The sequence below is a fragment of the Neoarius graeffei genome, chromosome 16, assembly GCF_027579695.1.
Source record: "Neoarius graeffei isolate fNeoGra1 chromosome 16, fNeoGra1.pri, whole genome shotgun sequence".
Classification (NCBI taxonomy): Eukaryota; Metazoa; Chordata; class Actinopteri; order Siluriformes; family Ariidae; genus Neoarius; species Neoarius graeffei.
The window spans coordinates 26,535,948-26,563,407 of record NC_083584.1 but is presented as its reverse complement, the minus strand read 5'-3'; the positions used below and the strand labels follow the sequence as shown (position 1 = coordinate 26,563,407).

The window sequence follows — 27,460 nt, the reverse complement described above, 5'->3', positions numbered from 1 at the left end:
TGCAGCCAACACTTTTGTTTACAAGGTTCAAACTTCAAAAGTCTTGGCTAGAAATATTTATTGTGTGTTTTCTTTGCACTGTTTGAAGACCTCTAAAACCTGTTTTTTGTACAGTTGTGTTTACACTCAATTTAAATAAAACGTGTTTGTATTACATTCACTTTACTTTCATATTATTTTTTGTTAGGCTTTTCAGAATACAACCATATGTGCCACTTTTGCATAGATGTTTACAGTTAGTTGAAATACTTGAAAATGTCAGGGTGTTGCAAACAGCCTCAAAGTCTCTGAAAGGCCTTAGACTCCAGAGGGTTAAGTTCAACCAGCCCACGTCCCCCCCACCCTCTCCCTCACTGCAGCCATCTCTCCTTCTTCCCTCAACACACCTCCCCCCAGTCATCACAGCAGCCCCCTCCACCCCCTCCTCAACACAGACTCCTCTATGCATTACTGCAGACCAGGTCAGAGGTCAACTGAGGAAGCTTCACCCCAGGAAAGCAGCAGGCCCGGACAAGGTGTGTCCACGACTACTTAAGACCTGCACTGCTGAACTGGGTGAACCACTCCAACGCATCTTCAACCTCAGCCTGCAGCTGGGGAGAGTGCCAACCCTCTGGAAGACATCATGTATCGTTCCAGTTCCCAAAAAGAATTGGCCCAGTGAGCTGAATGACTTCCGACCGCTAGCACTCACTTCACATCTAATGAAGACGTTGGAGCGGCTCTTCCTCAGCCTCCTCAGACCCCAGGTACAACATGCCCAGGACTGTCTGAAGTTTGCGTACCGGGCAGGTGTTGGTGTGGAAGACACCATTCTCTACCTGCTACACCGAGCCCACTCGCATCTGGATAAGGGAAATGGCACAGTGAGGATCCTCTTCTTGAACTTCTCGAGTGCCTTCAACACCATCCAGCCCCTATTGCTTCAGGACAAACTAAACAGGATGCGAGTGGACCCCTGCCTGGTCACCTGGATCTCCAGCTACCTCACTGATAGGCCGCAGTATGTCAGGCTGAAGGACATCACGTCTGACACTGTAATTAGCAGCACCGGAGCACCCCAGGGTACGGTGCTGGCCCCTCTTCTCTTCACCCTGTACACCGCGGACTTCTGCTACAACTCGGAGCTGTGTCACATTCAGAAGTTTGCTGATGAACAGCCATCATTGGGTGTATCAGTGATGACAGAGAGGAGGAGTATAGGAGCCTGGTGAGGGACTTTGCTGTGTGGTGCAACAGGAACCATCTGCAGCTCAACACCTCGAAGACCAAGGAGCTGGTCATTGACTTTGGGAGGTCCAGACCAAGGTCACGACCAGTTCTGATCGAGGGAGTCGAGGTGGAGGCTGTGGATTCCTGCAAGTACCTCGGGCTGTGGCTGGACAGCAGGCTGGACTGGACTTGCAACACCAATCACTTATACAGGAAGGGACAGAGCAGGCTATACTTCCTTAGGAGGCTGCGGTCCTTTAACATCTGCAGGAAACTCCTGTGGATGTTCTATCAGTCTGTGGTCGCCAGTGTTCTGTTTTACACTGTGGTGTGCTGGGGGGGCAGCACATCCAAGGAGGACACATCCAGGCTGGACAAACTGATCAGGTGGGCCGGCTCTGTGGTCGGCATGAAGCTGGACTCTCTGGTGACGGTGGCAGAGAAGAGGTCTATGGACAAACTATTGAACATCATGGACGATGCCAGTCACCCTCTGCACACAGTCATCAGCAACCAGAGGAGCCTGTTCAGTGACAGAATGCTACTTCCCAAGTGCAGGATGAACAGACTTAAAAACTCCTTTGTCCCTCATGCCATCAGACTGTACAACTCCTCTTTGGGGGGGAGGAGGGGTAACAGGAGGACAGAGGATGGGAAGGAGCAGTAGCCTAGCCTAACAATAAGCAATTGAGGTATTTCACCCACGTGACCAAGTCACGTGATGCAGCCATTTTGGACGGCACGCTTAAGTCCTTCAGTGCAAGGCGGTATGAGATGGTGGAGACCTTTGCACATTTTAACAAGAAAGTAAGCTGTGATTCGTGTTAAATTGGATCTGTCTTTTATCACAAACACTGTACCCAGCCTTGGTATGGAGCCAAGGTTGTCGACAGAAGTCAACAGTTTGATGAAGGATGACCCCAGCAGTTTGAAACGGTACAAGGTAGGCTATGTTCACAACCCTGTCTTGTTACTCAGGGGATCCGAGATCCCCTGAAACAGACATGATTTGGGAAATGTTGGGGGGTCTCTAAAATATTGGCAAAATGATGTTTATTGACATAGCAATCGTGTGTAACGGGAAGCATTTGCATATCCGAAGTGTTGTGTTTACATGACAACGACTGCTGCTGCCAGGTTGGTTGTTGAGTAGCCTGACTTTTTTTTTTTCTTGCGTGTGGTATCATTGTTGACGCGAGGTTGTTTTTTGAACATGCCAATGCGGACACGATTTCCCCTGATGAGTTATGACTTCAGACACGATGCGTGTGTGGAGTCCGCGTGATATGTGCGTAAGATAGGCTTCTCATGTGTTTGGAGATCTGTGCTCTTTTTTTTTCTCTTTCTTTTTACTTAATTTCCCTGTTTATTTCTGTGTCCCGTTTCTTTCTAGCCTCTGTTATTGCGTTTTATGTCTGATGTCTGCTACATGCAACCCTAGACAAATTAACACTGCCTTGTTTCACTGCTCAGATGGGTTAACAAACACTGACCCATTTACTTTTTGCTATATATTTTATCAAAATTGCGTTAACTGATAAACTAACCTGAAATGAAATGATCACTGCAAAGTCTGGAGTACTCTGTTGGCTCCCAATCCTGTCTTTTCACAGCTGTAATCCCTCTTGTCTGGGTCAGTAGTAAACCGGTAGTGATGTGTCGGTCGCGAATGATCCGGTTCAAAGAGCCGGCTCTTTGAAGTGAACGACGGGAGCCGGCTCTTCGGTGGGAGCCGAGTTGGGGAGCCGAATTATTTTTTTGTCCTTAGGTGCCTCAGAGAGAGAGAGACTTTCACAAAAAAAATTGCTGTCTGATTGCGTCTTTGTGTTGTCTATTACCATTCAAAGGAAAAAAGTAGCATGGTGTATGCCTACTTTTTTTGGTTGGGGGGCTTGATGTCATTCACAGCTGCGAAAATACGAAAATTGGTGTAATGCTTAAAGCTGTGGAGTGCAGGGGAGAGGAGTCTGTGAGGCACCTGAGGAGGGGAAAATCAGCTGTGTATTTTATATTGGTAATATAACACAGTTTTGCATTATGTTTGTGAGAAAATAATTTATTAATTGATAAGTTTTATTTCTATAGCTAGAACATTGTTACACTGCTATACTTTACAAAGCTTTACAATGGCTACAAAAACTAAAATAAAATGGAAAACATCCTATTGATAAAATATAAATAATGTAATTAATTAACTAGTTAATTGCAGCAATTAAATCAAAAATAAAATCTCAGGAGCCGTTTGGGAGCCGAAAGAGCCGGCTCCTTATAGTAAGAAGAGCCAAAAGAGCCGGCTCCCGAAAAAGAGCCGAAATTCCCATCACTAGAAACCAGTAAAAGGAGCGTCCTGCACGCTGTCCCTGTCTGTTCTGGCAGCCCACAGCACAACAAGCAAACACCATGGTTATTTATAGAGTGCTTACTGACAAATTAATCTATTCTAGGTGTCTGTAACACTTTTTTTTCAATCCGGTTCTCCCTCTCTGTCTGCAGCGTTAGTATGTAGCTTGACGTTCAAAATGGCGGACACCGGGGCGTCACGTGACCCTGTGACGTCAGGTGAAATACCTCAATACCGGACAAGGTGCAATATAATGTGCAATATAAAGTGCAATATCTTTCCTGCTCCCCCCCCCACACACACTTACCCTAACCCTTTCCCCCTCCCCCCTTCCTCTCTTCCCCATATCTTATTCTTTTATATTTGTATATGTAAATACTTAATTTATTTTAATTTATCTAGAAAATTTCCCTATTTCTTTTCTCTGTTTATCTGTAATGATGCTGCTGGAATCTTAATTTCCCTGATGGAACCCTCCCAAAGGGATTAATAAAGTTTTATCTAATCTAATCTAATCTAATCTAATCTAATCTAATCTAATCTAATCTAATCTAATCCATCAGTCACTGGTTCCAATATTTTTGATCAAAATGGGTGTGTTCAAACAAAAGATGCATTGTTCAAAGTTGTCTGATGCATTTAGATGTAAATATCAGAAAATGAGAGCAGACATTCTGATCCATCATTTCATTCATCTTCTGATCTCAAACCTAAATATATAGCCAAAACAAAAAGGACTGGCCGTTCCATTCCAATACTTTCGGAGGGGGCTGCATATGTGCCAAAGGCCTGAGTCATTGTTTCTTCTCTCTTTGAAATGGAGCTGGCAGGAAAATGTGTTCTAGATTCAACCCAAAACGCACTCATAATGGCTTGCCCTTTAAATTGAAACAAGTTTCTCTTGTTTGCCCTTTAAATTGTCCATTTACGTAGCCTAAATGACAGCAGGCCTCAGCATGCACGTCTGAGTCTATATATGGAAGCCCTCAAGTAAGAAGGAAGATCAGCCGACCACGCCTGACAGGATCTCTGAGAATAGTTTTGTTAAATTCAAAATTAAAAAAAAAAAAAAAGAGACAATCTACACTGTCAATGCTAGTCAGATAGTTAACATGAGATACTCTGACAGGATTTCTAACAGGATGTTTAAGTTTGTGATTTTCACTGCTAAGGCTAACCTATTATCTAACATTAACTGACATCCGTTAGAATTTCTATATGATATTAATTCACAAGTATTCTCCGAATGCGAAGTGATTATCGGCGATTATTATACATACAGGACACTTTTTCGATGGAATAAAAATCTGTATTCTATTCCCTTCTAGCGGGTTTAATTCACTTGGTTTGATAGCATGCAATATTGTTAGCATACAGTGCTGAGCGTAAATGAGTACACCCCCTTTGAAAAGTAACATTTTAAACAATATCTCAATGAACACAAACAATTTCCAAAATGTTAACAAGACAAAGTTTAATATAACATCTGTTTAACTTATAACATGAAAGTAAGGTTAATAATATAACTTAGATTACACATTTTTCAGTTTTACTCAAATTAGGGTGCAAAAATGAGTACACCCCACAACAAAAACTACTACATCTAGTACTTTTGTATGGCCTCCATGATTTTTAATGACAGCACCAAGTCTTCTAGGCATGGAATGAACAAGTTGGCGACATTTTGCAACATCAATCTTTTTCCATTCTTCAACAATGACCTCTTTTAGTGACTGGATGCTGGATGGAGAGTGATGCTCAACTTGTCTCTTCAGAATTCTCCAAAGAAAATAATTTCTTTACACCACAAAGGTGAAGGCTACAAGAAGATCAGCAAAGCTTTACTTATCAGTCAGAATACTGTAGCAAAAGTGGTACAAAAATTTAAGAAAGACGGAACTGCAACCATCTCACAGAGACGTCCAGGTCGTCCACAGAAGTTAACACCTTGACATGAGCGTCTTCTGATGAGAAGGGTTGAAGAAAATCGGCATGCAAGTTCACTGCAATTATCTAAAGAAGTAGAAAGCCAAACTGGGGTGACTATTTCCCGTGACACAATACGGCGTACACTGCAGAGGAATGGCATGCATGGATGCCGTCCACGAAAGAAGCCTCTCCTAAAGCCCAGGCACAAAAAAGCCCACCTAGAGTTTGCCAGGGCCCATGCTGACAAAGATGAAGACTACTGGGACTCTATACTCTGGAGTGATGAGACCAAGATAAATGTTTTTGGAACTAATGGCTTCAAAACTGTATGGTGTCGCAAAGGTGAGGAATACAAAGAAAAATGCATGGTGCCTACAGTGAAACATGGTGGTGGCAGTGTCCTTATGGGGGGCTGCATGAGTGCTGCTGGTGTTGGGGAGCTGAATTTCACTGATGGCATCATGAATTCACAGATGTATTGCTCTATACTGAAAGAGAAGATGCTACCATCACTCCGTGCCCTTGGTCATTGTGCACTTTTCCAACATGACTAAACACACATCTCAGGCCACTGTTGGATTTCTGAAGAACAGGGTGAAAGTGATTCAGTGGCTGAGTATGTCTCCTGATCTGAACCCAATCAAATACCTATGGGGAATTCTGAAGAGACCAGTTGAGCATCACTCTCCATCCAGCATCCAGTCACTAAAAGAGGTCATTGTTGAAGAATGGAAAAAGATTGATGTTGCAAAATGTCGCCAACTTGTTCATTCCATGCCTAAAAGACTTGGTGCTGTCATTAATTTGAGTAAAACTGAAAAAAATGTGTAATCTAAGTTTATATTATTAACCTTACTTTCACGTTATAAGTTAAACAGATGTTATATTAAACTTTGTCTTGTCAACATTTTGGAAATTGTTTGTGCTCATTGAGATATTGTTTAAAATGTTACTTTTCAAAGGGGGTGCACTCATTTATGCTGAGCATTGTATCGCTTATCCTACATGTATTGCGTCACTCTACCCAATGGAGAATGAGTGTTGAATATGGTTTACGATAGTGCATGGTCGTCAAGATAACATGACGTCACACGTCGGAGACGTAAAACTTCTGCGCTAGCAAGCGACTGTGGCAATCTGTAAACAAACATGGCTGCCAGGTTTGCTTCGTTAAATATATTAAGATTTTGAGAGAATTTTGAAAGAGAAAGACACGTTGAACACCTGAAAGGAATGTGCATGTATAATAATAATAATAATAATAATGGCTTTTTTGTGGTATATCAGATATATTCCATTCAGTTAGCATGATAATGAACTCATCTTTGACTTGTTCAATATCATGCTAGCTGAAGGGAATATATCCAATATACCACTTGACGCTAGCCAGTATTATTTAAATAATAACTGAGACGAAGTCGAGGTTATTATTCACCAATATTCATGGTGCCTGAGGCAGATAATTGTTTTAGTATAAATACACCTGTAATTATTTTAAAAAATAAATAATCATATTTAAAAAATAATTTATTTCAACCTGCAAAAGCAGCATGCAAATGTAATGCGTGCAGACTTGTGTCACTTATCTATGCTGACTCACATGAAATACTTTGCTTTGAAAAAGATAAAATAAATCACAATTCCACCTCACCTTTGAATAGTTTTAGACCAAACTTCGTAACATCTTTAGTGCTTTTAGGAACAGCATTTTCTTTCATAATTTGTAATTCTTCCTCACTTATGGTGACAAAGCAATTGGCCGCAATTTTGCCGAGTCACTCGAGGTGATTATCGAGAAATAGTCAGAATTTCTCGACCAATTAGCGTGCGCAATTTCCTATAATTACTTCCGTATTTATACTAACAGAAATTAACAAATCTTCACTGTTCTATACTTGCTGACATGAAAAGTAAAGTCATAATCTTCACTAAATTAAGTAGCTTGCATGAGCTAACCTGACAGGATTCGTTGTATCTGTAACTGCTTATCCTGTGCGGGGTCACGGGGCAAGCTGGAGCCTATCCCAGCTGACCATGGGCGAAAGGCAGGGTACACCCTGGACAAGTCGCCAGCTCATCGCAGGGCTGACACACACATAGAGACACAAACAACCATTCACACTCAGTCAATTTAGAGTCACCAATTAACCTAACCTGCATATCTTTGGACTGTAGGAGGAAACCCACGCAGACACGGGGAGAACATTCAAACTCCACACAGAAAGGCCCTTGTCGGCCACTGGGTTCAAACCCAGACCCTTCTTGCTGTGAGGCGACAGCGCTAACCACTACACCACTGACAGGATTTGTGACGGGTGCTTTTTAGCATTCATAAAATGTTCATCATCCTCATTCTAGCCAAGTAGCTAAAATGAGCCATTATGATTTCTAGGTTATCTAGGTTCATAACCTTCACTGCTAATCCCATTAGCAAACGCAAGCCTCATAGGCAAGGAACTAACACAACAAGATTTGCGACAGTATTTCTAAACAGTATTCAGAAACATTCATACCTTTAACGTGCTAACATTAGCCAAATATCTACCGTAAAATGAGCTAAGCTAACAGGAAATTTGAGAGGAATTCTCTCTAGTTATCCGTTTTTGGAGTTTTGGAGCCGACAGTGCTGAATGTTCCAGTTTAAAATTAGGACATCGTTAGCATTCAATGTGGTTCTTATTAGTGAAGCAGGTGATCAAGTTTATTGGCAATCAACTTGCAAAGCCATCTGCCAGTCAATAGCAGAAAAACAACTTTTTATTTTTACTTAGATGTGGCAAGAATTTTTACTTAGATGTGGCTGTGCAGGAAATCCTATGTCAAAAAGTAAACAGTTTAATACCTGAAGGTTCTACTATGCCATATTGGCATAAGCACAAACAAATTATTGCAAAGTAATGGATTATGGCAGTCTTCTGCAGAAGCTTCATTTGCCCTCTTGTGTATGTCACATCACAGTAAAAGACTTGACAATGCATCTGTGGCAGTAATTTGTCATGTTTTCATTTTATCAATAAGCCTTTTTATGTTTTATCCTTAATGTCGCCCATGTAGAGCTGAACAGGTAAGCTCGGAGACAGGGCTGTGAGCTGTTCTGACTCACCGCTATTTCAGTCAGAACAATTTATCAGTAAAGAGCAGTCCAATTGATTTTTCAAGTCGAGTGCTGTGTAACTCAACCTATGACGAACTATGTGCCTGAACTTGTACATTTTGTCATTGTTTTTTTTTATTTCAATTCCTTGAATTATTCCACTGTCTCCATGCAATTCTGCCCTATGTTTCAAGGAAACAAACATATTTGTTGATGAATCACTTTGTTTATGTCTGTTGAGACCAAGATTCAGTCCACAATCACAGTATCTAATCTCAGCTGTGGAATCTAGCTCAGCTTACTCCTTTCCATTTTTAATTCTTCACACAAAAGGGTTGGCGGACCCAGAGGACTCTCTAGCGTACCTCATGTGCTGGGGCAAGTGGCATACAGGTCAAGGACAACAGATCTCTCACTTCCCCAGGCTCTTCTTGAAACACAACTCCGGTGCCAGGCCCCTACAGTGCAGATTCGCATGGCCACCCTACCCCTGGGCTGACACACTAACCTTTGCTTGAGCCATGATGGTCTTCCAAAAACGCTTTCCCCCCTCCCTCATACCTGAAGAGGCACATATGAGGTGGCAGTCATGCTGTGACACAAAGAGTTACGGTGTAGAGTGGAAAAAGCGCTACACATAAATTAAGACGTCATCCTGAATCACTGTAGTCACATTTAAAAATCATTTATATGCCTTGCACTGGTCAAGGTACCGATTAATTTTCTATAATACAGTTCTTACAATAGTGCAGTTTATATTTATTCATTTTCTAATACACCAATTTCTATAGTCAAGCCTAATTTATAGGGACTTGTATGAGGATACGACTTAATCCAAGACTAATTAGATAGATAGATAGATAGATAGATAGATAGATAGATAGATAGATAGATAGATAGATAGATAGATAGATAGATAGACCCCACCCCACCAACAAAAAAGTGCTGTTATTAAATGAAGAAAAAGGTATAACCTTATTATATCCACATTCACTGGATATGAGCAATTGCACGCTCTGATTGGCTACTCTACTATTAGACTATCAGTTTTATTAGCATAAAGAGAAAGAAGAAAGAGAGCCTGATGACTGAACAACTGTTTATAGCTGCTATAACAAATAATAACAGGAATGAAGCTATTTTGCAGAAGTTACACAACATCAACTATAACTTCAAACTGATAAAGTATGATGTCTTCTTTAAATTGACGTAATCACTGTTAAATTGTTGCAGTATAAGAGGAATAAAACACTCCAAGACATGCCATTATTGGAAAATATTCAATCACAGCAGTGATTATTTTCCAATAACAGAATACGTTTTCGTTACTTATCCTCTGCAGATATTTAAACAACTTAATCAACAGTAATTTAAAAGATCTGTCTAAAGAGGCACAAAGCATAGAGGGTTTTTTGTCTCGTTTAAATACAAAAGTTTGAGATAGAGACCTTTTAGGAAAAAAAATGTACAAAGTTTGCAATATGATGCAATATAAACACAAAGTGCATAAAAATCTAATAAAGGCTGTGCAAATCAAATAAACCGGCTCACATAGAACATTTCTCACCCACTGCAGCACAAATCTAAAGCAGTATTTATTTTTTCACCCGCTGGCATACATCGCTGATTACTTCCCGTCCGTCTGTAACTCCATCCTCCTTAAAAGGAGCACTCAGACTCTAGCTTTTTAGCATTTAGCCCATCTTGTGTTGTTTTCAATCATGTTTCTGAAGAGAAGCAAGAAAATGTGCTCAGCAAGTGCTGAAATCAGATCTAGCTTAATGACAAACAGTTCTTCAGTCAATAAGAGGATAGCCTACAGAGAGAGAGAGAGAGAGAGAGAGAGAGAGAGGAGTGATTCAGGACCACAATAATATAGTCACATTATTGGCACATAATTCCCAAATGTTTTTTTTATTGTGAGACAGGAGCCAACAAATTGTTTTAGTTTCCTTGTTTTAACAAAGTTATAAAATTAAGTATATAAACTCAACATGGCAGCTCCCTTTAATAACTTTAAAAAAAAAAAAGGTTTTATTTGTTCTTTATGATCCTTTTATAAAAATATGACTGAGTAGTTCCGTATTTTATGACTAGCGGAAATAAAAAAAATTTTGCCTAGCCAAAAAATCAAAACGTTCAGCTTTCCAGTAAGAAACCCAGCAAGAGTCAAATGCTTATTACGGCAAAAATAATACCCATTGTATTCCTACTCTGTGTACAGAAGTGTAAACTATCCAACCCAGGGACTTGGGAAACTGCACGCAACACTAGGGAAAGGAAAATATTTGAGAAAGCATGTTATATGAAACATTACGGAGCCCACTATCCCATTTCCTGTCTGGATGAGGATGGTTCTAAAAATACATATCCTCTTTTATAAGAATACAAATTGTTCTCTCAGCAAGATTTTCCCCTTAAACTGTTATTGTGTGGTACAGTAGACAGTCTCTGTGCAGGAAACTTCTCTCTTAATCCCCAAATTTGGGATCACATGTTCTACGTCACGATTACTTTGATCCACTTCTAGTGTGTCCAGTACAATGCCCTCTTTTCCTCCATAAATATTTTGTTCTCTGTTGCAGTGATTGTTTTTTATAGTTTCATTTATTTAACCAAACTAATCAATTCATGGCGACCAATGTACAGTACTAACCGGACAAAATACCAGTCACTTTTACTACAGCAAATACACACACACACACACACACACACACACACACACACACACACACAAAAGTACAACAAATTCAGTAACCACTCAGTTTCTGACTATAATCATGTGAAATAAACGCCTGTAAATGCTTCATACTCATGTGTTATGGAATCAAAGTCAAAGATGAGGGCTCAGCGAGTAGCAAAAATATTGAGACAGTGGAAACAAAGGTGATTAGACTTTTTTTGCAATAACTTTTGAAAAATATCACTTTATTTGGAGTTTTTTTTATTACTTTTTGTATCCTTGTTGCATTTTTTGAAGAACAACAACTTTATTCATCACACGTACACTTGTGAACATCCTCTCTGAGTTTGACCCATCTGAAGCAGTGAACACACACGTGAGCAATGAGCACACACACATATAGCCAAAGCAGTGGGCAGCCATGCTAACAGCGCCTGGAGAACAGGTGGGGGTTAGGTGCCTCGCTCAAGGGCACCTCAGCCTAAGGCCGCCCCAAGTGAACCTAACTGCATGTCTTTGGACTGTGGGGGAAACCGGAGCACCCGGAGGAAACCCACACAGACACGGGGAGAACATGCAAACTTCATACAGAAAGGCCCCCCGTCGGCCACGGGGCTCGAACCTAGAACCTTCTTGCTGCAAGACAACAGTGTTAACTACTACACCACCATGCCACCCACCTTTTTTCCTTTGTATTATATTTTTGCTGCTTAACAAAGAAAACAAATAATTAACAGTTATTCCACGAAATCGAGTCGTACCTGAACTGATAGTTGAAGAGGCGCGTAGCACCGAGTTTCCTATAAGCCATGTACGATGAGATTGAGTGGAATAACTCTTTTATTCTATCCACATTCAATGGATTTTGAGAAACAAAGCATTTTATTTTGATTTTTTGCAAATTCAATAAATAAAAACTTTATACAAAACATCCGACAAAGTCATTTCTACTTAGAATGTAAACAAACCGGCGAAATGACAGGAGCAATTTGTGAAAAATGCTATAATAATTCTTGGGGAAAAAAAAAGATATGTTCTTACCATCAAATACTTTTATTCCATATTTTGTTGCCTTTTTTTGTATTTTTTGGTGTTTTGTTTTCGAGTAGTTTTTATTTCGTCCTCGCCTGTTTCAGCAACACGCTCCGCCATTTTGTTTTTCTCTACTCATGGTATATGAGCTGATATCCTAGTAGTAGAGTAGCCAATCAGAGCATGTGATTGCTTATATCCAGTGAATGTGGATGGAAGAATAATTACTAATATGGTGAAGGTTTTTATTGGAAGATGTTTATAAGATTTCTGGAAGGAATCTCCATTGCCAGGAACTAACGAGTTTCAACAATAAACTGACATTTAATTAATAAAATAAAATGTAATCACAGGCAAATTGCTGTGATACAAGAGAAATAAAACATTGGGATTGATTATTTTCCTATAACAGGACACTATTTGCTATACATATTCCTTTGCATTTCTGATTTTCACAGATGAGAAGTATGGAAAAGAACTCGTAGGCTCCAAGTTACTCTATGTTAAAGCGATCCTTTAGGGAAATGCAGCTACATTACAACTACTGTCCAGCTACCTGCATGATTAATCTCAGCTTCTGTTCATTTAATAGAAATTTGGCCAGCCATCCGGAAGGACTGACCAAGTCACAAAGTGCGGCCACTTCCTACATAAGAAACAGAACCTTTGAATTTACAGAAAGACATCAGCCTGCAAAGGGAAAAGTGAAAAGACGAACATGAGTGATGGGTGATATGACAAAAATATCACATCATGACACTTGAAAACAGACATTTCGTTTCTATACACAACATATGGTTTATTCTAGAATTCTGGGTACATTTTGCGTCTCTGAGATGAGCCTTTTGTTATTTTCCACAAAAGAAATATTTATTGAATCAGTTTTGAGCAATAATGCAAATTATGACAAACTTTCACCAATGGCCATGTTTGATGTATGTTTTAGACCCAATTTATCCATAAAACATTAACTAAATGACTCACACACCTCCCCCCACATTATTGGCTGTCTTCGACTACTGATTCATACACTCAACTTGAATAAACATGAAGTGATTCTAACAATCTGTTTTTGGGGGCTTATTCTATTAACTGTTATAAAATCAACTGCACAGAAAGTCAATTTTCAGTATTATGTGAAGTTTTAGTAATAAAAAAATTAATTTTTTAAAATCCGTCCCAATGTTCTTGTCAACTCTGTTATAAAACCGCATAAAATCCACAAAGACTTAATAACATGCATGACACCTGCACCGAGAGATGTCACTTCCTCTGGTGGGAAACTTCAGAAAGGCAGTGAGGTACATTATGTTTCTTCTCTCATTAATTTGAACAAAATGTTGAGGATACACCAACAGTACATTAACCCTTTGAAGAAGAAGAAGAAGAAGAAGAAGAAGCTTTTATTTGTCACATGCACGCTCAAGCACAGTGAAATTCATCCTCTGCATTTAACCCATCTGAAGCAGTGAACACACACACACACACACACAAGTGAGCACACACACACACACCCAGAGCAGTGGGCAGCCATACTACAGTGGCTGGGGAGCAGTTAGGGGTTAGGTATCTTGCTCAAGGGCACTTCAGCCCAAGGCCACCCCATGCTAACCTAACTGCATGTCTTTGGGGTCAAGAGTTTCGTCGGTGAAGCTCGGCAGGTTTAGAATGACTAGGTAATGTATTTAGATAAATATCTTCGTGAGTTTTTAAATCATAAAAGCATGAGAAACATATTGACAGAAACTTTATACTTTATTATGTGGCAGTGGGCACATAGGATTATCTCATCTCATTATCTCTAGACGCTTTATCCTTCCACAGGGTCGCAGGCAAGCTGGAGCCTATCCCAGCTGACTACGGGTGAAAGGCAGGGTACACCCTGGACAAGTCGCCAGGTCATCACAGGGCTGACACATAAACACAGACAACCATTCACACTCACATTCACACCTACAGTCAATTTAGAGTCACCAGTTAACCTAACCTGCATGTCTTTGGGGGAAACCGGAGCACCCGGAGGAAACCCACGCGGACAACATGCAAACTCCACACAGAAAGGCCCTAGCCAGCCACGGGGCTCAAACCCGGACCTTCTTATTGTGAGGCGACAGCGCTAACCACTACACCACCGTGCCACCACAGAGGATTATGTTTTTTAAATTACCTAAATTAGATGAGACATAAAACTTGTTACCTTAGTCACACTAGAGTTGGAGCGCTGAGCGTGCACTTACACATTCATAAAAAGACTCATCACATGGTAACGGTATGATATTCACTCTTTTGATTTCCATTGGTTTCTCTTTCGCGGTGGGAAAGCCCACCATAAACGGGATAAAATCTGTCAGCCATAGTTTAGGCTATTTGGAGGTAAAACTTGTTGCGAGATGGCACACGGATTTTATGCGCTTCGGATGATTCAGGACAGCGATTTAATTCAATCTTGAGAACTGTGATGCTGATGATGAGCGATGCCTTTTTTTTTTTTTTACTTCAACTTGATCCAGCTGAATATCAACTTAAGTGTGAATATTTCTTCTATTTATTAAGAGCAGGTCGGTTGACATGAGTGCGCTGTAGTGCATACACAGGAAAAATGACTGAGCAATTTTTCCAGAGTTAAAAGTATTTTCCTCAAAAATAGTTAATTTTGCTCTACTTTGACTTTAGAGAGTAAAATTTGGAGTTGGAGCAAAATTACAGACTAATTGTGTAACAGAGTTGGTTGTGGCTCTGAGCAGAGTAAAATAGTACAAAAGTTAATTTCAAGACACACTGAATAGAGTCAAATACCAGATAAATGAAGCTGTTGTAAAAAGCAGTTTTAGAACTGTGTTGGAAAGTGTGAAAAAACATGACCTTACCCATTGTGAATTGACCTGATGGGATTAAGAGTTGGCAGTGGGAGGGGTTTTCACTCTTCTCATTGAATGGAATTGAATTTTTTACCCTTCTCATTGAATACCCCTCCCACTGCCAACCCTTTATCCCAAAACAGTAGGACATAATTTTTGGGGGGCTTTTTTCACCTTTATTAGATAAGATAGTGTAGCGACAGGAAATGAGCAGGAGTGAGATGGGGAGGGATCAGGAAATTACCTCAGGTTGGAATCAAACCTGGGTTTCCGGATTTTGGTATGGCGCCTTATCCACTGAGCCACAACACCCCCAGGCATAAATTTTTTGATGGCCAGTTAATTGTCCAAATCAGTGGCGCACAGGCCCGCCGACAGGGGGGGACAAACGGGTATGTTGTCCCGGGCCCAGGAATGGGGAGGGCCCAGAACTGGGCTCTCATGAAGTTGCAATTAAATTATTTTATTTCATTTCAAAATGTGTTGATTTGGGGGAGAAATGTGCTATATTTGCATTCAATAAATGATTTCTAGATCTTTTGCCTTTATTGTCTTTGAAAAAGGCGTCAAGAACCCCCTACCACCCCAGTGCAAAAATGGTTTGGTCTGACTCTTTGATTAAGGGGAAAAAAACGACATCGTTCGATCATAGCGCTTCGACAATCAGCGTGCATGCCATTTGCCAACATGCACAAGTCAGGAGCACAGAAAAGAAAAGAGAAAAAGAGAGGAAGAAACCAAGAGACTCAGGGGCTCACTGCATAAATATTTTAAAAAAGATTCGGATGATGCAGCAGGTACTAGCAAAGGCAGTGGGGCAGCTGAGCCAGGTAAGACACAGCCAACTTTTTCCAGCCCCGTAAAGTAACCCCAACCAAGGCACGCGCGGCACGCAATTCATGTTACAAACGAGGGGAGAGCAAGTCACACTGAACACCATATCAAACGCACAGGGCATTGAATCATTTCATAACCACAACGGCTTAATAACATTATGTTTCATATATCTGATTGAAGCTAAGAATATTCACATTAGCCCGCAATCATATCCCGCCGTTTCTCGAGCGGTGTGTTCTTCTCTGCTTTTCACACTGGACAGTACGCACGCACAGTATACTATGTTCGCCCCCAGCCCTGCCCGAAATCCCCCGTCCATCGCTGCTCCTTCAAGAGCACCCCAATCGCGTGATTATAGTAGACTATCCACGAGTTTAGGAATACCTTTTTGAATACCTTTTTGAATACCTGTCATTTAAGGGTTGGAGTGAGTAGAGACTGGGATAAGAGAGGTGGGTGTGTGTGCCATTCAGAGCATTTTGTCCCGGGCCCAGCCAAAGCTGTCAGCGGCCCTGGTGGCGCAGATTTAAGTTTTGTGCTTGATGCATTCCTAAGACTGAACAGAATCACCTAAAGTGACCAAAATGGTTCATCATAATGAGTAAGGTAACGTTTTTGTTGTTTTGTTCACACATTCCAACACAGTTCTAAAACTGCTTTTTACAACATCTTCATTTATCTGTTTTTTAAAGTACAATCATACTATATAGATATTATTGTTGCTGAACTTGTGTTGAATACAAAAAAAGTCATATGACTTTAAAAATACTGCTTAGATTTGTTGAAATTGACAACAAAATCAGAGTATGCCAAAATCAATCAAGTGCCAGAAAATACCCTCAGACCCCAGAGGGTTAATTATGTGTCAAATCTGTTATTGTGATATTGGCGTGAATCTCTCACTCATTTTTTTTTACAAACAATAATATGATTAAAATCCATAAAATTCCATTTCTATACATGTCATGTGGTAGCTAGTTTGAGGTTAAACATGTGGAGTTAAGGCACAAAATGGGGGGAAATGTCAACTCTTATCGTCAATTCTGTTCATGGATTGCCCAGTTTAACGATAACAGAATTGATGATGACTAACAGAGTCAGCACTTGACATGTACCCACAATTATAGAATGGGCCATATATTTGTCCATTTTCAGTAACTGATTTATCCTGGGCAGGGTCGTGGTGAATCCAGCATCTATCCTAGGAACACACCATGGATGGGACACCAGTCCATCACAGGGCACCATGCATGCACACACACACACACCCCTTCACATCAAGGAGCAATTCAGCATATTCAGGTCTACCGACAACATACATGCATGTTTTTGGGAGGTAGGAGGAAACTGAGGAAATTGGAGGAAACCAATACGAACATGGGGAGAATGTGTAAAAACTCCTCAGAGGCAGTCACACTATCCACTATGCCACAGTCCTCCGTTTTGTTTCTGACAATAATTTGGCATCTTACCGAGGACTCATTTATATGACATTTTCTTATTTTTTACATTACATTAATGGCATTTAGCAGATGCCCTTATCCAGAGTAATGTACAACATACCCAGAGCAGCCTGGGGAGCAGGTGAAGGTTAGGTGCCTTGCAAAAGGGCACTTCAGCCAGTCCTGCTGGTCCAGGGACTCAAACCAGTGACCTTTTGGTCCCAAAACTGCTTCTCTAACCATCAGGCCATTAAAATTCCCTCAAATAGGTAATCTGTCATAGCTAATACGGTCAATCCCCTCGGCTTTTTCCGATGCATTACAGATCTGCATGGTCGAATGTGGTAATCAATATTTCTTTTTCCTCATTTTACTCAATCAGTGGGGAAGGCCATGACTGACTTTTGAGGACACTTTGCATTGTTCATTTACGCCATTTCCATTTGGAAAATGGCTTAGCATGCTGATAAATTGATTTTCATTCTTTGCATGTGTACAATGAATGAGCTTTCCATGTCTCAGCTGAACCTTTTGCATAATGGAAAGCAGAATTTGTTTTCTAATCTTTCACCCCAGTTTTACTTCCTCTCATCCATGAAACCACCTTCCTCTGGTCAAGTGGGAGAGGTGCTCTTAATCCCTCATGTGCCTGTGAAACGCCCTTCAAACAAACAGAAAGCAGGGCATCTGACTCACTAGAAGCCACTGCAGAGCAACTAATGCCTGAACACCATCATGCGAATGATATGCTGCCAGCTAAAACAGTACAACCTGCAAAACAAAGTATTAAATCTGACCTTGCAGCTACAGATATTAGACATACGACCTCACATACTGTTTTAATGTTTTTTTAATCAGAAGCACATCAATGCTTGATTAATATTAAGGGTGCCAAGAAATGTACATGTCCTTTGGAGAAACAGGTTGGTAGAGGACTAAGGAAAAAGTGGAACATCATCTCAGATTTTTTGTTTTTAAAGCAGCCATTATTCTTGCAAATAATCACAGAATCTATAAAATCACAGTATAGCCCACTACCTGAGTAATGATAAAGCTGGATGCTGCATTAGACGTTATACTGTTGATTGTGCATGCAGCCTGAATGCATTAATAACTAGAAGGGAACTTGATAGCATGTATACCGCCGCCTAGCCACATATTTTCAACATCAAAATCACTTGAGCCTAGGATAATACTAAAGCTGTACACAACACGTTTTTTTGGAACGGCAAAAAAATAATAATAATCCTGGATCCACACTGCAAAAAAAATAATAATCTCTTGTTAAGAAAAAATATCCTTAATATGGGTGAATTTCTCTTCTTATTAGAACTCAAATATAAGATTATTTAGCTTACTTTTAGATGCTTTTACTCATTTCAAGCTTTAAATCTTCTTATTCTGTTGGCAGATAATTTTGCTAATTTTAAGGATTTAATTCGAGAAAGAAGCAAAATTATCTGCTAGTAGAATAAGAAAACTTTAAAGCTTGAAATGGGTAAAAGCATCTAAAAGAAGACTAAATCTTATATTTGAGTTCTAATAAGAAATATTAGACAAACTCACCCATAAAGATATTTTCTCTTAACAAGAGATAATTTCTTGTAGTGCACATACTTTATATAGTCAAATTTCCATCAAAAATCCAATCAATTGTTCCTTGGCCCATGGCTCACCTTTCCTCAAAACTTCATCAAAATACGTTCACTACTTTTTGAGTTACGTTCGGAACAAAAACAAACAGAGGCGAAAACACAACCTCCAACAAACCTGGTGGAGGTAATAAAATTTTTCATTTTTATTTAAATACGGAGCACACTTGAAATATTGGCGTTCTAATTAATCCTGATTTCCATTAATGTTCCCAAAACAAAATTCAATCTTTTTCTCCCGTCTTTGAATATAAATTTTTTTTTATTATGCATCACAGAGAAAGCATTAGAATAAACTACACGCACTGAGAATAACTGCCTCTCTCTTAGTACTCTAATAGATGGTTGAGACCAGTGTTATGGGGTCTTTGGAGAGGGCAAGTGAGAGGCTCTCGGTTGGTGGTAAAGCCCACATCCACCCTTAATGCTCTGCCCAAGTGTGCAACAAAATTATATCGCATAATATGAAATACATTCGCAATCATGGCTGAGAAGGGCATGGTGGTTCGGTAAGAGACTGACTGCTTCGTGGATATAAAAGCATGGAAAAGTAATAGGGGTAGAGGTCCGCATCAAATTTTCCATTGATGCTTTTTCCACAGTTCCTCAAAACTAGATTTGACTACATAAGCACAGTCATAAGAAATCAGACCATCGGGTTGTCTGAAGAAGTGGAATAATATCCAGTCACGTTCATCCTCATATTAAAATCTTAAATACTCCAAATGTGTGCTGGAATGATGCTATTGTGCTGTGAACATTAGAACAAGGTTGATGAATGGTATCACATGGGGAATTAGTAAGAAAAACAATGAGCCCAATGAGACTTCTGAAAAGAGTCTGAGGAAAAACCCCAAAGGAAGAGTCATACCACATGGAACAAATGCTTCATGCGTCTATTGCACAGATCTCGTAATGTAAAATGATGCTGTTAATGGGCTCCATGCCAATACTGCAACCCTGAATTACTGTCAGCTTCGATTTGCTCCGCCTTCACTTCACTCGACTGACTTTCAAAGGAAAGCATCTAAGCAGACGAGATGCACAAAGTAAAGATATATCGTGACAACTAAACAGCAATTACATCAAATTTTTCGAATACCAACTGGTTTCACCTCCTACAGCCGCGGAAGCATTTTGCTTACACTGCTCATGAAGGACTTCTGTTCAAAATGTCCCGTTTCTCTGTGTACTACTATTCATTTGCTATATAACTATTGTTACTAAAGTGCAGTGCAGTTACTTCCTGAATTCTTTGTATACACTCACCAGCCACTTTATTAGGAACACCTTCACGCTTGCTCATTCATGGGTAGTTATTTAATCAGCTAATCAGTGGTTAGCACTGTCGCCTCACAATAAGAAGGTTCTGGGTTCGAGCCCAGTGGCTGACAGGGGCCTTTCTTTGTGGAGTTTGCATGTTCTCCCCGTGTCTGCGTGGGTTTCCTCCGGGTGCTCCGGTTTCCCTCACAGTCCAAAGACATGCAGTTAGGATAACATGGGATGGCCCTGGGCTGAAGTGCCCTTGAGCAAGGTACCTAACCCCTTACTGCTCCCTGGGCGCTGTAGTATGGTTGCCCACTGCTCTGGGTGTGTGTGCGTGCGCGTGTGTTCACTGCTTCAGATGGGTTAAATGCAGAGGATGAATTTCACTGTGCTTGAGTGTGCATGTGACAAATAAAGGCTTCTTCTAATCATGTGGCAGCAGTACAATGCATAAAATCAGGTCAATATCTTCAAATTGTTTTTCACATCAGACATCAGAAAAGGTAAAAATCTCAGTGACTTTGACCATGGCATGTTTGCAGGTGCTAACCAGGATCGTTTGTGCATTTCAGAAACTGTTGACGTCCTCAGATTTTCACTGACAACAGTCTATGGAGTTTATCAGAATGGTGCAAAACACAAAAAACATCTAGTGAGCAGTAGTTCTATGGGCAGAACTGTCTTGTTGAGGTCAGAGGAGAATAACCAGCCTGAACTGAGCCAACAGGAAGACTATAGTAACTCAAATAACCACTCTTTACAGCTATGGTGAGCAGAAAAGCATGTCAAGTCTGCCAAGAAGAATGTAGAATTTAAGGCTACAGTGGACAAAGGCTCACCAAAACTGGAAAAGTGAAGACTGGAAAAAGGTCACCTGGTCAGCTGAATCTCGATTTCAGCTGCAATATGCAAATGGTACACTCTCAGAAAATAAAGTACATTATTATACCTTTCTGGGTACAACAGCTTGTCACTGGGGGAGGGCAGTACACTTTAAGGTACTTATTTGTACCTTTTGTATACTGCGTGGGAACACAGATGTACCGTTTTGACTGTAAAAAGGTACACATAAGGTTCAATAATGAGCCCTAGGGGGTACATTAGTGTAGACGGTACCCTGGGGGACAGAAATGGACTCCTACTGTACCCCTATTTGACCATGTAGAGTCAGACGTTTGCACAAACTGCAAGTAGCCATGTACTGAATCTGTCTAGTGTCAACATTTCAGTCTGGTAGTGGTGGTGGAATGGTATGGGGAATGTTTTCTTGGCACACATTTCTTGGCACCCTTAATGTTAATCAAGCATTGATGTGCTTCTGATTAAAAAAACATTATGTATTTGCCCTGGCAGGGATGGAAGAAATGCAACATGCTGTCCAAGATATTTGGAACAGCCTATCATCCAATTTCCTTAGAATACTACCCAAAAAAATGTATGCAATTTTTAAAGTATTATTTCATTTTTAAATAAATTTTATTATTTACTATTTGACCTTCCATGATCATTTACCTGCTTACTGTTCAATATAGTAACTATTTTTGATACATGGAACCATTTAAAGGTATCTTTGCTTTACAAAATGTCCAAAAAGAATACAGAGTGCATCGTATATCCAAAACAACTTCGATAGAATCACATTGATAGTACTAATACCTTTTTGACTGCAATATTAATTTGGCAGATTAAAAAAAATAGTTATATAACATGTCTAAAGAATTATCAGCAATATCATATTGACGTAATTGTGCTGTGGCTTGTGTTCGTGCTCCCATTTTTATGAAAAGTTACAATGATTAGGGTTAGGGCCAGAGTAATCAGTGTTGTGCCTTCATATGAAATCAAACAAACTCCGACCACATTACCTTTGCACATTTATCCTGTAATACATCTGCAATCCAGGACGGTTATGTCAGAGACAGGCAAGAAACTGATTGCTTAAAGGATTTGAATGCATTAAACAGTAACCAGGGCAGAGGTCTACATCATTATGCTTCAAATTATGCATTGATGTTTTTTCCACAGATACTCAAAACTAGATTTGGCTGAAGAAACACAATCAAGCATCCAGATTTACAGCATTTTTTATTATCAGGACATCAGGCTATCTAATTTCTAACGGAGAAATACGAGGAGTCTTTTTTTTTCCCAAAAGGAATTAACATGACTATGATTTTAACACTAATCTTAACCAGTTAGGGTTAGGATTAGAGAAGCCGTTCGCATTCATACCTTTGTATGAAATTGTACAAAATCCTTTCATGTTGCATTTGATTCAAATTGTTCATGAGATTGGGTTGTTCAGAACATGTTGCTCCTGCATGTGGATTATAAAGTGTTCTAGTCACAATTTCAGTTTAAACATAGTGTAATGATCCTATAGAGATGGTCAGTGTTGTTGAATACAATATAATAAAAAGCATGAGGCTCCTGAGAGGTGCAACAGAAACGCGTTCACCCTATCATCTGGAGATTGCTAGTTTGAATCCTGATGATGCCACGGTCAAGAGAGGAAAAGTGGCATTCTCTCTCCCCTGTCAATTACAGCAATGCTAGCCAATCAAGGGTGTCTGTGAGACCATGCATACGGAAGTGGGTGGATAGCACTTTCTGCCGAGTGTGTTATTCTGTCCCACAACATTACATAAGCATCAGTTTGAAGGAGGAAGCATGTGAAAAACTTCACCCTCCCTGGCTGGTAGTGGTCGTGTAATGGGGAGACCCATATGGTGGATGGGAATTAGGGTAAAATTGAGGGCCTGTCTGCTGGCCTCAGGTAAGCCCGAGTAAGTATGCTGTTGGTTGGAGGGAGGACTACGTGTAGTCAACACAATATACAATGTACGTTAGTCCAGAGGTTCTCAGGTTTTTTGCACTCAGGGACACGTTTAAATGTAAAATTAATTCTTCAACCAACTCAGTATAGATTTTACTTCATGAATATTAATTGTGTACAGTAATAGTGTATTTTCTCTATTTTTGGAGCCAAAGAGCTTTCTTTTTAAACTTTCCACCAACAGGTCCAAGCTGAAATTATTTACAGGCTACTTGGTGTTGAGTTATGGAGGTTTGGATTAAACCCAATTCAATTAATAACAATGTTAATAGCAATAAGAATTCATTAATAAATATAATAACTTTGAGGTTGTGATTTTTACCAGTGTCAGTCAGTCAGTCAGTCAGTCAATAATAATAATAATAATAATCACAGACCAACCAGTTTCCCCAACCCTACACTGAGAACCACTTCTGTAGTCAACACCATGCAGTCATACCACACACAATCCTGGGTTAGTATCACTCCCATTTACATATGTTAATCTTGGTGTAAGGATGGCACAGTGTTGGCTCACAGCAAGAATGTTCTGGGTTGTTCTGAACTGTTGGCTCACAGCAAGAATGTTCTGGGTTTGAACCTGCCAACCGAGCATGGACCGGTCTGTGTGGAGTTTGCATGTTCTCCCCATGAGCAGAGATGGACTCCAGCTCAGCCACAACCCACAATGAATAAAGTGACAGTTAAAAAAAAAATGAATGAATAATGGATTACTGACTTCTAAATCTTGTAGCTGTTTCTGGGAATACATTATTTACTTCTGGTTTATACTTGTATATAGTTGTACAACACTTTAATTAACCACAACAGAATTCTGAACCAGTACACATATTGTGTGTTAATTAAATCCGTTATTGTATCTGTTTAGTCCGCAACCCTTACAGAAAAGCCACATGAACCTTACATGTGAATTATGGTTCACCTGTAATGCATGTTAAGTTTCATTACCTCTGCCAACGTTGTTGGAGGTTATGAGTTTTCCTCCGTTTGTTTGTCTGTTCCCAACGGAACTCAACTCAAAAAGTAGTGAACGAATTTTAATGAAATTTTGAGGAAAGATGGGCCATGAGCCAAGAAACAATTGATTAGATTTTGATGCAAATCCAAATGTGTGGCTTGGTGGAGGTATACACTCTACCGAGTGCCCTGCTAGTTTTCGTGTAATCTGATCACATTCACATGATGTTGCATATTTGTGCAATTTCAGGGAAATGTTCTAACCCTGGGTACTCTGGTATGTGTGTGTGTGTGTGTGTGTGTGTGTGTGTGTGTGTGTGTGTGTGTGTGTGTGTGTGTGTGGTGCCATGTGATGGACTGGCATTCATCCATCCATTATCTGTAGCTGCTTATTTTGTTCTACAGGGTCGCAGGCAAGCTGGAGCCTATCCCAGCTGACTATGGGTGAGAGGTGGGGTACACCCTGGACAAGTCGCCAGGTCATCGCAGGGCTGACACATAGACACAAACAACTATTCACACTCACATTCACACCTACGGTCAATTTAGAGCCAACCTGCATGTAGGGGAAACCGGAGCACCAGGACGAAACCCATGCAGACACGAAGAGAACATGCAAACTCCACACAGAAAGGCCCTCGCCGGTCACTAGGCTCGAACCTTCTTGCTGTGAGGTGACAGTGCGAACCACTACACCACCGCGCTACCCCGGACTGGCATTCATCCAGGGTGTATTCTTGCTTCGTGTCTAGTGTTCCTGGGATCGACTTGGACTCCACCACAACTCTCATCCCTTACTGAAGATGAATGAATGAATGAAATTCAGGACATTAAGAGGTGAAAGTGGGTGGCACGGTGGTGTAGTGGGTAGCGCTGTCGCCTCACAGCAAGAAGGTCCGGGTTCGAGCCCCGTGGCCGGCGAGGGCCTTTCTGTGCGGAGTTTGCATGTTGTCCCCGTGGGTTTCCTCCGGGTGCTCCGGTTTCCCCCACAGTCCAAAGACATGCAGGTTAGGTTAACTGGTGACTCTAAATTGAGCGTAGGTGTGAATGTGAGTGTGAATGGTTGTCTGTGTCTATGTGTCAGCCCTGTGATGACCTGGCGACTTGTCCAGGGTGTACCCCGCCTTTCGCCCGTAGTCAGCTGGGATAGGCTCCAGCTTGCCCGCGACCCTGTAGAACAGGATAAAGCGGCTAGAGATGATGAGATGAGATGAGATGAGATGATAGTCACCTGTTCTTATTCCCATAATGACATATGAAAAACGTCTGACCAAGTGAAATGCATGTAAGGGAATGTTTCATTTACAAACTAGTGGTCAGTGGGATCAAGTGAGCCCAGCATGCAGCACCTCCACCCTCTGGAGTCGCCTAATCTTCTTATCTGAGACTCCTGGCTACACTGAGGGTTACATTGGTGCAACATCAGTGGGACGTTTTAATTATTCCCCCTTACCAGGATTGCTGAAAAGGACAAAAATAACACTTAATCCGGCTGGTAGTGAAGCTACAAGGGAGTGCTGATACAAAATAACAGAAACAACACAGAAAAAAAAAAGAGGCGCACTGTCAAACACAACAGAGCAGAATAGCGGCGCGCACCCGTGAGTGCGTGCGTCCGTGCGTGCGTGCGCGCGTCCGCCGTCGTTAACAATTTAACACCGATATCAATACTGCAGAAGAAGAGAAAGCGGTACAGACTCGGTTCCTTACCGCGTCCGAAAACAGCTGGATTCCTCCTCGGCGTGTTGGTAGATCAGATAAGCTTGGATTGTTTTATTTTTGGTCGTGGTGTCCTTATACAGGCTTAGTGCTGCCCTGATCTTCGCACCATGTTACCACCGGGACCCGCCGCTTACACCGGAGAGAGAGAGAGAGAGAGAGAGAAAAGAGAGGAGAGAAAGCGCTCGGCTGAACACATGCTACTGGACGAGCGCATTTAAAGCAGGGCTGGGGGGTGCAGGGGGCAGGACTACACTGGCCCTTTTAACAGGATGCCCAGCTTCCCATAACTCTAACCCATAACCAGTCCAGGTTTATAGACATGACAAGAGCAGACAAAAGGGTGGGACGTTTTAATTAATGTGCATCCACAAAATATTTTACTGTATTTGGCTTCCTAGTTGCTATCTCATCTCATTATCTCGAACCGCTTTATCCTGTTCTACAGGGTCGCGGGCAAGCTGGAGCCTATCCCAGCTGACTACGGGCGAAAGGCGGGGTACACCCTGGACAAGTCGCCGGGTCATCACAGGGCTGACACATAGACACAGACAACCATTCACACTCACATTCACACCTACGGTCAATTTAGAGTCACCAGTTAACCTAACCTGCATGTCTTTGGACGAAACCGGAGCACCCCGAGGAAACCCCTTGCGGACACCAATGCTAACTCCACACAGAAAGGCCCGCGCCGGCCACGGGGCTCGAACCCGGACCTTCTTGCTGTGAGGCGACAGCGCTAATCACTACACCACCCCGGCAAAAACATCTCATCTCATCTCATTATCTCTAGCCGCTTTATCCTTCTACAGGGTCGCAGGCAAGCTGGAGCCTATCCCAGCTGACTACGGGCGAAAGGCGGGGTACACCCTGGACAAGTCGCCAGGTCATCACAGGGCTGACACATAGACACAGACAACCATTCACACTCACATTCACACCTACGGTCAATTTAGAGTCACCAGTTAACCTAACCTGCATGTCTTTGGACTGTGGGGGAAACCGGAGCACCCAGAGGAAACCCCTTGTGGACACCAATGCTAACTCCACACAGAAAGGCCCGCGCCGGCCACAGGGCTCGAACCCGGACCTTCTTGCTGTGAGGCGACAGCGCTAATCACTACACCACCCCGGCAAAAACATATAAAGAGAAAAAGATAAGGCAGTGAAGGAGTAGTGCAAAAGTACTAAGTATACAAAAAAGGACTATATATATGGTGGTGCTTGAAAGTTTGTGAACCTTTTAGGATTTTCTGTATAAATGTGACCTAAAACATCATCAGATTTTCACACAAGTCCTAAAAGTAGATAAAGAGAACCCAGTAAAACAAATAAGACAAAAATATTATACTTGGTCATTTATTTATTGAGGAAAATGATCCGATATTACATATCTGTGAGTGGCAAAAGTATGTAAACATTTGTTTTCAGTATCTGGTGTGACCCCCTTGTGCAGCAATAACTGCAACTAAACGTTTCCGGTAACTGTTGATCAGTCCTGCACACCGGCTTGGAGGAATTTTAGCCCGTTCCTCCGTACAGAACAGCTTCAACTCTGGGATGTTGGTGGGTTTTGTCACATGAACTGCTCGCTTCAGA

General features: G+C 41.1%; 1 protein-coding gene across 2 annotated transcripts in view; it reads right to left on the bottom strand.

The window, feature by feature from the left end:
- Positions 1–25,988, bottom strand: part of hpca (hippocalcin) — a 119,603-nt gene extending 93,615 nt beyond the window's left edge. For both annotated transcript variants that reach the window (XM_060942028.1, XM_060942029.1), the window contains exon 1: positions 25,850–25,988. The gene's annotated coding sequence lies outside the window, so the exon portion shown is untranslated. The remainder of the gene's footprint in view (positions 1–25,849) is intronic.
- Between the last annotated feature and the right edge of the window lie 1,472 nt (positions 25,989–27,460).